The sequence below is a fragment of the Sphaerodactylus townsendi genome, linkage group LG07, assembly GCF_021028975.2.
Source record: "Sphaerodactylus townsendi isolate TG3544 linkage group LG07, MPM_Stown_v2.3, whole genome shotgun sequence".
Taxonomy (NCBI): Eukaryota; Metazoa; Chordata; class Lepidosauria; order Squamata; family Sphaerodactylidae; genus Sphaerodactylus; species Sphaerodactylus townsendi.
Window position 1 is genome coordinate 113696454 of NC_059431.1, and position 10542 is coordinate 113706995.

General features: G+C 50.9%; 1 protein-coding gene and 1 long non-coding RNA gene across 2 annotated transcripts in view; both read right to left on the reverse strand.

The window, feature by feature from the left end:
- The window catches only part of PHC1 (polyhomeotic homolog 1), a 249717-nt gene that overhangs the window by 227002 nt on the left and 12173 nt on the right, over positions 1–10542 (reverse strand). The window lies entirely within an intron of this gene.
- On the reverse strand, positions 2526–8295 carry LOC125437301. The gene is made up of 3 exons (XR_007245167.1): positions 8191–8295; positions 5142–5253; positions 2526–2603 (listed from the first exon to the last, which is right to left on the reverse strand). It is a non-coding gene; the product is annotated as an uncharacterized LOC125437301 (long non-coding RNA).

A 10542-nucleotide genomic window follows, 5' to 3' on the forward strand; every position in this document is an offset into this window, starting at 1 on the left:
AAAAATAGCGACTGTGACACCTCTCTGAATCTCTGGGGGTCCTTGTTGACAAGGATGAGAGAAAGAGATTGGCCTTTTTTTCACCCAGACCTCACCTGGGCCAAATGGGGCTTTACAAGGAGCTGGAAGCTCCTTCTACAGATCTGAGATGTCACCCCACCAGTTTGTCTGGCAAAAACAATCCCCTTACAGACCACTGCAGCAGTGGCGTAGGAGGTTAAGAGCTCGTGTATCTAATCTGGAGGAACCGGGTTTAATTCCCAGCTCTGCCGCCTGAGCTGTGGAGGCTTATCTGGGGAATTCAGATCAGCCTGTGCACTCCCACACACGCCAGCTGGGTGACCTTGGGCTAGTCACAGCTTCTCGGAGCTCTCTCAGCCCCACCTACCTCACAGGGTGTTTGTTGTGAGGGGGGAAGGGCAAGGAGATTGTCAGCCCCTTTGAGTCTCCTGCAGGAGAGAAAGGAGGGATATAAATCCAAGCTCCTCCTCTCCTCTTCCTCTTCCTCTTCCTCTTCTTTAGGACAGACCTATTGACAGGTCTGACTCTATGCAGGTCCATGTGGGCAGGGAGTAAAGAAACAAGGGCTACTGAGAGAATGTCAGGTTCCATGACTGAAGCCAATAAGGGACTCTGGATTTTTGATCAGAAGTCTTTATTGATAACAACTGCATGTTCCTGGCTTTGCGAAAGTCAGTTCTGCCCATGTTTGCAATTGCCCCTGTATTAATCCCCACGCAGCAACCATAAATCCCCCTCCCTCATCCCATGGAATGTGAGAAGGGCACAGAGGAAAGAAAGAACCGTCGTGGAGGCGAGCATCCCCAAGGCCAGAGCAGTGATAGACCAGCCACCTGCCGCCGCCCCCTCCAAGTTGGCGCCAAAGTTATGGGCCCTCAAAACTGTAGCCCCCATCTTGGGCTAGTCACAGCTTCTCGGAGCTCTCTCAGCCCCACCTACCTCACAGGGTGTTTGTTGTGAGGGGGGAAGGGCAAGGAGATTGTAAGCCCCCCTGAGTCTCCTACAGAAGAGAAAGGGGGGATATAAATCCAAACTCCTCCTCCTCTTCCTCTTCCTCTTCTCCTCCTCCTCCTACTTCTCCTTCTAAACTGGGCACAAGTGGGCACATTTGCGTGCATTTGGGGGCACTTCCTGCCATTTCTAAGCACCTGTTTCTCCCAGCCACACTGAATTGCCTTACCTATCCTTAGCCTGAAACCACATTACATGTCAGAGAGCCATCTCTCCTACCACTCCACCTCCACTTCAGTGGGTGCATTCCGTCCAAACTGAATGTTATCGTTTCCGCAGAGGCGGGAGCGACTTCTTTCTTCCCCACGGGGGGGGGGGCGGGGGGGGGGAAGGAAAAGCAGCTAAACGCTGATTTTAATCGGAAAGGGCAGGAAGAAATCGGGTTCAGCCTCAGTTCAGGTGACTAGCCACATTAGTCTGCAGTAGCAGGACAAAATTTGAGCCCAGGAGTGCCTTAAAGACGGAGGACATTTTGCAAGGTATAAGCTTTTTGAGTCAAATCCCATTTTTGTCACATATAAGCAAGAGTTTGGTCGTTTCCCCACTTACCATCTGCTGCGCGCTCCTCTCGCCAAGTAGCGCGGGGTCCCGCGGCGCTCCCCACTACAGGGGTGGCGACAACGCAGCCGCCCCGACGCTGCCACTCTCGCATCCCCTCAGCGCGCGTCATTCCTGGCGCTCCTCAAAACGGCGCCTTTTGATGACCCTGCACTCGTGGGAAAGCCCGGGAGCGCGCCAGAAATGATGCGCGCTGAGAGTAGCGCACAGCAAGGGTGGTCAATGGTAAGTGGGGAAACGACCTATCAGGCCCTGCTCTGGTCAAATTTAGACTTCTTGCAGATATGTTTTGGTGGGGTTTTCGTAAGCTGGTCGTGCTTTTCTCAGAGTCTTGTCAGCCATTCTGAGCCCAGCCTTAGGCGGGTGTGAGGGAGGGTAAAAATCAAAATAAAGTCAAGTCAAATTTGGTCCTCAGTTGGATGCTCGGAATGCACGGCGGGGGTGGGGGGAACTAGTTGGTGGGAACTAGTTGGAGCAGCAGTGGCGTAGGAGGTTAAGAGCTCGTGTATCTAATCTGGAGGAACCGGGTTTGATTCCCAGCTCTGCCGCCTGAGCTGTGGAGGCTTATCTGGGGAATTCAGATTAGCCTGTGCACTCCCACACACGCCAGCTTGGCGGCCGAGCGCTGGTCACAGCTTCTCGGAGCTCTCTCAGCCCCACCTACCTCACAGGGTGTTTGTCGTGAGGGGGGAAGGGCAAGGAGATTGTAAGCCCCTTTGAGTCTCCTGCAGGAGAGAAAGTGGGGGATATAAATCCAAACTCCTCCTCCTCCTCCTCCTCCTCCTCCTCCTCTTCTTCTTCTTCTTCTTCTTCTTGTTCTTCTTCTTCTTCTTCTTCTTCTTCTTCTTCTTCTTCTTCTTCTTCTTCTTCTTCTTCTTCTTCTAAAATAATGAAAGAAAAAACTAAGGCTAAACCCCTCCTGGTGGCCCAAGGACCTACCCCTTTGTCAAAGGTGGCGAAGAACTTGACGTAAGGCTGGAAATGTTCAGCTGCCTCCTCAAATGCTTTGTAGTCTGAAAAGGAGAACAAGAAGGAAAAGGGACAGATCAGCGTTTCATCCCCTTAAACATAGATCAAGGCAAGCACAGCCAGCATTGGCAGAAAAGGGAGTCAAAAGAAACTTCTCGCCCCCAAACAGGAGTGCATCTGCCAAAATAGCACCCAGGGTGAGCATTATTGTGTCTCGCCCTGGCCCTGAATTCCACCTGTTCAATGCTGGGCTCAGCTGGGTCCAGACTTGGAGCCTGAAGTCTAAAGTTCAACCCAGTCAAGCTGAGCACAGCTGAGCGCTGGCCTGACCGGCTCCTGACCTTTGGAGGTGGAGCTTGGGACTGCAGAGCCAGCAGTATAAAGCTGGAGCCAGTCAGGTCAAGTGCTCAGTTTGATGCTGCACGTGGTGAGCTGGGTTCAGCATTCAACTATGCGCTTGTCCCAAACTCCATGCGCAGTTTGTGGGGCAGGGTGCAGACGGTCCCAGAGGCTGCAGGGTGCAGACTGGCCCCTCTTGAGGTATGATGCCCAGGGCTCATGCCCTGCCTTGTCCCACGCTGGATACGCCTCTGCTTTTGAAATGAAGTCCAAACAACTGCCCAGATTGCTGTCTTGTGTTGGCAGCTGTAGCTGGTTTTGCCAACACCATGCACCTCTTTCTATAAAGTCAAAACAAAAAACGACCAAACTTTGGAGGAACTGGGCTGTGTTTGCTCTCAGGCAGACACGTAGCTGCCAGGGGGCGAGGTGGGGCGTCTTGCCCCGGGCACATGCCAGTGTGTGGGCATGGATGTGGCGTGGGCACTGAGGGGTGTGGTGGGGTGTGTGTGGCAGGGGCACAGGGCACACATGTGCCCTCGACGCAGTTCCCCCTCACCACGCCCCTGCTCTCAGGGTGTTTTTTTCAGACAAGCGAAAACCTCAAGGTTGTCTCAGAACAGGAAACAGGATTAAAAGTCTCATGTGTTCATTAACTTCAAACCCTTAGCTACAGGGAGACCCTTCTAAATGACATTTCTCTGTCCATAACATGCTTATTTGCAAACCACGCCCCACCGGCGCTGCAGGGAACAATCTTTTGGTGGATGTACAGGGTTCCAATTGTGTGTGATGTGTCCTCAAGCTGCAGCAGACTTATTGGCCCTTTCCGCACGGGCCAATAACAGCGCCCTAGGGATGGCAAAAACGCTGTCCCTAGGGAGCTGTTCGCATGGGGGGTGCAGCTGCATCGCAGCCGCACTGCTCTCGCTACCCCCACTGGCGCGAAGCCGCTGTTTCCCAACCTCGCTACCCAAGCGAGGTTTTTGGGAAACAGCAGCTTCCAACTGCTGCCGTGCGAATGGCAGTGGCTGGAAAGCGCCATTCCCACCCCCTTTCCCAAACGCCTTACCATGTCCTCTGGCCTCCGGCACGTCACACAGGCCAGGGGACACGCCCCCCCGCCCTGTGACTTCCGAGCTGTTGCGCAGGGCAGGGGGGGGCATGTCCCAACACAATGCAATGCGCTTTCAGGCCGGAGGATATGTTAAACGTTTGGGAGATGCTTTTAACCTGCGGAGGCTGCGCCGTCTTCCCCACCACAACCGGGACCGTTCGTGCGGACGGTCCCGGAGGGGTTGGGTCAGTGTCATGTACGCCGACCCAACCCCCAGCGTGGCCGTGCAGAAACGGCCATTGTGACTCTGTAGGGTTTTCAAGGCAAGAGATGGTCAGAGGTGGTTTGCCATTGTTCGTCTTTGCAAATCAACTCTGCATTTCCTTGGTGGTCTCCCATCCAAATACTAACCATGGCTGACCCAGCTTAGCTTCTGATTGGTCTAGTCCAGACTATTCAGGTCAGGGTCAGACTGTTGTGCCCATAGGCACCGTGTTGGGACCTCTGCTCTAGAACCTATTTCAGGACATATTTTCAAATAGAGGTAGGGAAGAAGAAGAGTTATGATCAGTGGTGGGATCCAAAAATTTTACTAACAGGTTCCGACGGTGGTGGGATTCAAACAGTGGCGCCGCCGCACACGCACACCTCCAGTCCCTATTGGGCAGGGAGGTTGCTTTAGTAACGCCTTCTCCACACTCAGAAAAAATTAGTAACCACTTCTAGAGAAGTGGTGAGAACTGGTTGGATCCCACCTCTGGTTATGATTTATATCCCACCTTTCTCTCCAGTAAGGAGTCTCAAAGGGGCCTACAAGCTCCTTTCCCTTCCTCTCCCCACAACAGACACCTTGTGTAGTGGGGCTGAGAGAAGAACTGTGACTAGCCCAATGTCACCCAGCAGGAATGCAGGAGCGTGGAAACACATCTGGTTCACCAGATAAGCCTCTGCCGCTCAGGTGGAGGAGTGGGGATTGTGCCAAAGGTGCAGGCCTAGGGAGGGACATTTTCATAGTAACCCCCAAGCTACTTTTTTCACTCATGGGGGAAAAAAAATTACAAGGGTTCTCCATGAATGAAGAACTACTTAAAGGATCTCTGCTTGCCTGCAGAGTTTGGTCTGGAACCGCCCACCTTCCCAGCCCCTCTCAACTTCCACCTTCAACTTTAAGAATCCATCAACACACGTTCTGAGTCTTCTCCTTTAAAGAAGCCGATCAGTTTCATCTCCTCTTCTATGCGGTCAAAGCCCTGCAGCTCCAGCTTGTTGTTGATGATCTCCACTGGATCCTCCATCAGCTGCCACAAAAATGGGGGTTTGGTCAAGAAGAACAACTTATTGGCAACAGAAATAGTACTGCCACTGCTTGATGGTCCAGCAGAAGACGCTGCCCAAACTATACGCTTTTCCACAAAAAGATGACAGTAAATTTGGTTATTAAACCACCATTTCCAGGACCTTTTTAATCGTAGAATGCTTTCTAACTTCTTGCCACAGGAACAATGCATAATCACAACTAGGGTGTTGTGGGTCTTCCGGGCTGTACGACCGTGTCCCAGTAGCATTTTCTCCTGACGTTTCGCCTGCATCTGTGGCTGGCATCTTCAGAGGATCTGATGGAAGCAAAGCAAGTGGAGTATATATACCTGTGGAATGTCCAGGGTGGGAGAAAGAACCGTTTGCATTGGTTAACAATGCAACAGTTGCACCCTTAACCAATGCAAATGGTCCTTTCTCCCACCCTGGACATTCCACAGGCATATATACTCCACTTGTTTTACTACCATCAGATCCTCTGAAGATACCAGCCACAGATGCAGGTGAAACGTCAGGAGAAAATGCTACTGGGACACGGCCATACAACCCGGAAAACCCACAACACCCTAGTGATTCCGGCCGTGAAAGCCTTTGACAATACATAACCACTAATGTTAATCTCTCAGGCCACATACACTCAGACGTCTAATTCTACCATCATCTGAAAGAGGGCTTCCATGGAACTGAGCTTGGATGAATATCAGCCAGTCTGTCTTTATGTAACAGTGAAGTGGGTACTGTCCAATGTTTACTAACAAACAGGGAACCTGCGACCAACAGACTTCCTTTTCCGACGGTACAGAAAAGAGAAGTCTGTTGGAGCGAGGGAAGCCAAATCTGGGTTGGGAAATACCTAAAAGGTTTCGGGTGTGGAACCAGAGGAACAGGGAATTTGCGGGAGGGAAGGTGTTCATTCTGAAGCAGTCCTGTTGCCCAGGGGGACAGATCCAGAGGTGGGATCCAGCAGGTTCTCACCGGTTCCCGAGAGTGGGTTACTAATTATTTGTATGTGCTGAGAGGGGGTTACTAATTGGGTCCGCTTTTCCGTCTCCACGCCCTCGCCTCCCCGAGAGGCATCCTGACTTTGAACGTGAAGGTTCCATATAGCCATTGCGACTAATAATGTAACGCCCTGAACTGGGCTAATCCCTTTTAGGTCCTGCAATTCATGGATTCTCAGCCTTTCGTACCTTTTATCTCACCAGTCTCTATCAAAGAACCTGTGTGTTTCACCATTGCTGTGTTCAGATTTGGGAGTTGGGGCATTTTCTATAATGTGATAATGATTTAGAAAGGACCTGGTGCAAAAAATTTTTTGGGGGGTCGTGGTGGGGTGGCTGCCCATGGGGGGGGCATCCAACTCAGGTTTTGCCCAGGGCTCAGGTTTGCCTAGGTACACCTCTGCCCCCTTTGCTGAGGGGGGGCTGGTGAGGGAACCTGCTACTAAAATTTTTGGATCCCACTACTGGACAGATCTGTTTAATCTGGGGATCAGTTGTAAGAGAGGGAGCTCTCCAGGATGCACCCGGATATTGGCATCCCCAGCCCATGATTTATTTGGAAGATTTAAAATAAATTCCTGTGTGTGCTTCTGAGAATGCACATGCTTCTACGAACATGTAGTGGCAGGCACTGTTGTAGAAGAAGCATTGACCTTTGGTCAGGTGGAGGTTGGGGTTGGGGCCAACAGTATAAAGCTAGAGCCAAAGGTGGGATCCAGCAGGTTCTCACAGGTTCCCGAGAGTAGGTTACTAATTATTTGTGTGTGCCTAGAGGGGGTTACTAATTGGTGATTTTTGCCTTAGTTACGCCCCTCCTCTCAGCAGTAGCGCGCAGAACTTGAAGCAGTCTAGCAGGAGGTGCACCGTTATTAGTAGCAGCCTGCTTCCCTGTGTGCATTAAGCTTCCCTTAAAGGACCAACACAGCGGCTGCGTCCTTGCCACAGCCCCGCCCAGGAATGCCCCTTTGGTCAGGTGGAGGTTGGGGTTGGGGCCAACAGTATAAAGCTAGAGCCAAAGGTGGGATCCAGCAGGTTCTCACAGGTTCCCGAGAGTAGGTTACTAATTATTTGTGTGTGCCCTGGGGGGGGGGGGTTACTAATTGGTGATTTTTGCCTTAGTTACGCCCCTCCCTCTCAACTGGTAAGCATGGGAACTTGAAGCAGTCAGCAGAGTTGCACGATGCGTGGCAGCCTGCGCCTGTGTGCATTCGCTTCCCGCCAAAGGACCAACACAGCGGCTGCGTCCTTGCCACAGCCCCGCCCAGGAATGCCCCGCCCTGGAATGCACGGCCACGCCCCCGTGGTGCCCCGCCCAGCCCCATTGGTGCTACGCCACAGTTTGAATCCCACCACCATGGGAACCTGTTACTAAAATTTTTGGATCCCACCACTGGCTAGAGCTGGTCGGCCCCAGAGCTCGATTTGGTCCTGATGTTAGCGGGACTTGGGTTGAGCTTTAAACTGCAGGCTCGAATGAAACAGGCCTACGCTGCTCCCGAACTCCATGTGGAATCAGGGGGCAAAGCGAGCCCCCGTAGCCAGCATTCAAATGTGCATTTGTGAGGGGACGTGGGCAGCTACAGCCTCATGAAGCATGTTGGAGACTCCTGGTCCTGAAAGAAAGACTTACCACCATTGCTAGTCTTAAACAAGTGACAACATGCTGGTGTTTTTTCCTCCCCTGAGCAAATTCTCAATCGAATTCGCTCTCTGAAACCCATTTAAAAAAGCATGAATAATAATCATTTCCTGATAAGGACATTGCACAAGATGTCTTTGTGTTCCAAATGTCTGGTAACCTGCATGACAATATTCTTTCTTTCGTAACGTGTATGATATGCAATGAGACCAGAGAAATAAACTAGTCTTTCTGCTGGAAAAGTCAATGAACATCATGCCAATTTTGCTGGCACTCACGTCCAGGAGGAATTCCACCAAGACGTCGGCGGCCATCTGTCCATCAAACTCAATGATGTGGTCCTCCTTAAAGACGTAGAGGCTTCCTTCTTCATCCAAACCTGGAAAGAGAGCAACAAGGACACACAAGATGGTGCGGATATAGAGCGAACCGGTTTGGTCTTTGCTGTGAAGATATTGGTATCTCCCACAAAGGATGCTGGGAAAACATACCACAGACCAGTCAGCAGACCAGAGGCAAGTCCTGCGGAAGAAATGAAGTCCCAATCTTTTGGTGCAAAATTCAACCATCTGAGATGTTTGTGAGACAGAATCCAACCACAACATTTGGGATATTTGAGCTGCCCAACATTTGGGATATTTGAGCTGCCCAACATTTGGGATATTTGAGCTGTGGACCAGAGATGTTTCTAGGCATGGATGTGCTAAGAGCAATTGTTTTCTTTTTTAGTCTTAAACCTAGGATAGCCACCCTCCAGGTTATTACAACCAATTTCCAAGTGACAGAGATCGGTTCACCTGGAGAAAACGACTGCTTTGGAAGGGGGATCGTATGGCATTGTACCCCATTGATGCCCCTCCCCTCCCCAAATCCCGCCTTCCTCAGGCTCCACCCGCCCAAATCTCCAGGAGCTGCAACTCTATATATACCCTGCCCCTCCCCTCGGTCACAGAGCTCAGGGAGGCTCAGGACATTCAATTCAACAATCTAGAAATAGAGATGAAACATACTTAACAAAATATTAAATGGCAATCGATAAAATAGCCTCCTACATCATGTATCAGAATAAAACATGATCATTAGACATTCATTTTTTGAATTTTTTTCTCTTTAGCTTTAGCCAATTTTTTTTTGCTGTGGCTTTAGCTTTTTTGAATTTTTTTCTCTTTAGCTTTAGCCAATTTTCTTTAGCTTTCACTTTCGTTTTTTTTCTCTTTAGCTTTAGTACCCACAATTGTTAGGTGGGTACGAGACCCAAACGAAGCATTCTAAAATAACAATGACTGAGAGTTACAATTTCTTTTCTTTTGGTGAGACAGAGCACAGTAGAAAACTGTGCTGTTGCGGGTTTGCCGAACTCTGAGACTATGGTCTGGTAGTTTTTGCTTCTAACATTTTGCTTGCATCTATGGCTGGCATCTTCAGAGGCACGTCCTGGTAAGATGCGTTTCTCTCCATGATTGCAACCATCCTCAACAGAATCCTGGCAAAATGAGTCCACGTTACAGGCCCTAAGGAATCTAGGAAGGTCCACAGGGCCCAGATTTCATCTGGCGGAGAGTTCTACCAGGCAGGGGCCACTATTGAAAAAGCTCTTGCCCTCACTGAGGACACTTGAGCCAACTGTGGGTGGACACCACCAGCAGACCATAGGTGTCAGCAGACCAGCTGTGTTCAGATTTGTGAGTTGGGGCATTTTCTATAATGTGATGATGATTTAGAAATGACCTGGTGCAAAAAAAAATATTGGGGGGATCGTAGTGGGGTGGCTGCCCATGGGGGGGGCATCCAACTCAGGTTTTGCCCAGGGCTCAGGTTTGGCCTCTGCCCCCTTTGCTGAGGGGGGGCTGGCGAGGGAACCTGTTACTAAAATTTTTGGATCCCACCGCTGAAGCTATCCCTCCCTCTGCCACTGTGAATGTTATTTTTATTGCAAGTGGGGGGACCCACAAAATTTTGCATATCGTGTTACAGAGTTTGGGGTGAGAAGGATCCCCCCACTCCCAGTGGGAAAGCTCTGTGGTCACCCGCTCAGCTGCCCTTTCAAAACTTTCCCCAGTTTTTAATTGTCCAGACTTCAGTGAAAAACCGTACTGGAATTGTCCCCATCTTCACCTTCCCCAGCATTTTGGGATTTATTAAACCTTTGCACTTTTTAAATTAGGGGGTTAAGATTTTTCTGTTACCTTGGGGAATCCCACAAGTTTAGAGAAAAATATATCTTCTCCCCACATGGATTCAATCTGAGGATTCAATCTCCCACGCCCAGCACAGCTTCCCTGACCAAATTTGCCTGCAGCTTTTCCCCTCCCTCCCCTCCCTTGCATGCCACCCCTCCCCTCCCTCTCCTTCCTCCACTAGGGTGGGTGGGCCATGTCCAGATGCTGGGGGCCCTTCCCCCCTCTCTCCTTCCTTGCATGCCACCCCTCACTCCCCCTCCTCCCTCACTTCCCTTCCCTTGCATGCCACCTCTCCCCTCCCTCTCCTTCCGCCACTAGGGTGGGTGGGCCATGTCCAGATGCTGGGGGCCCTTCCTCACCCTCCCCTTCCTTGCATACCATCCCTCTCTCCCTCCCCTTCCCTTGCATGCCACCCCTCCCCTTCCTTGCATGCCATCCCTCCCTCCCTCC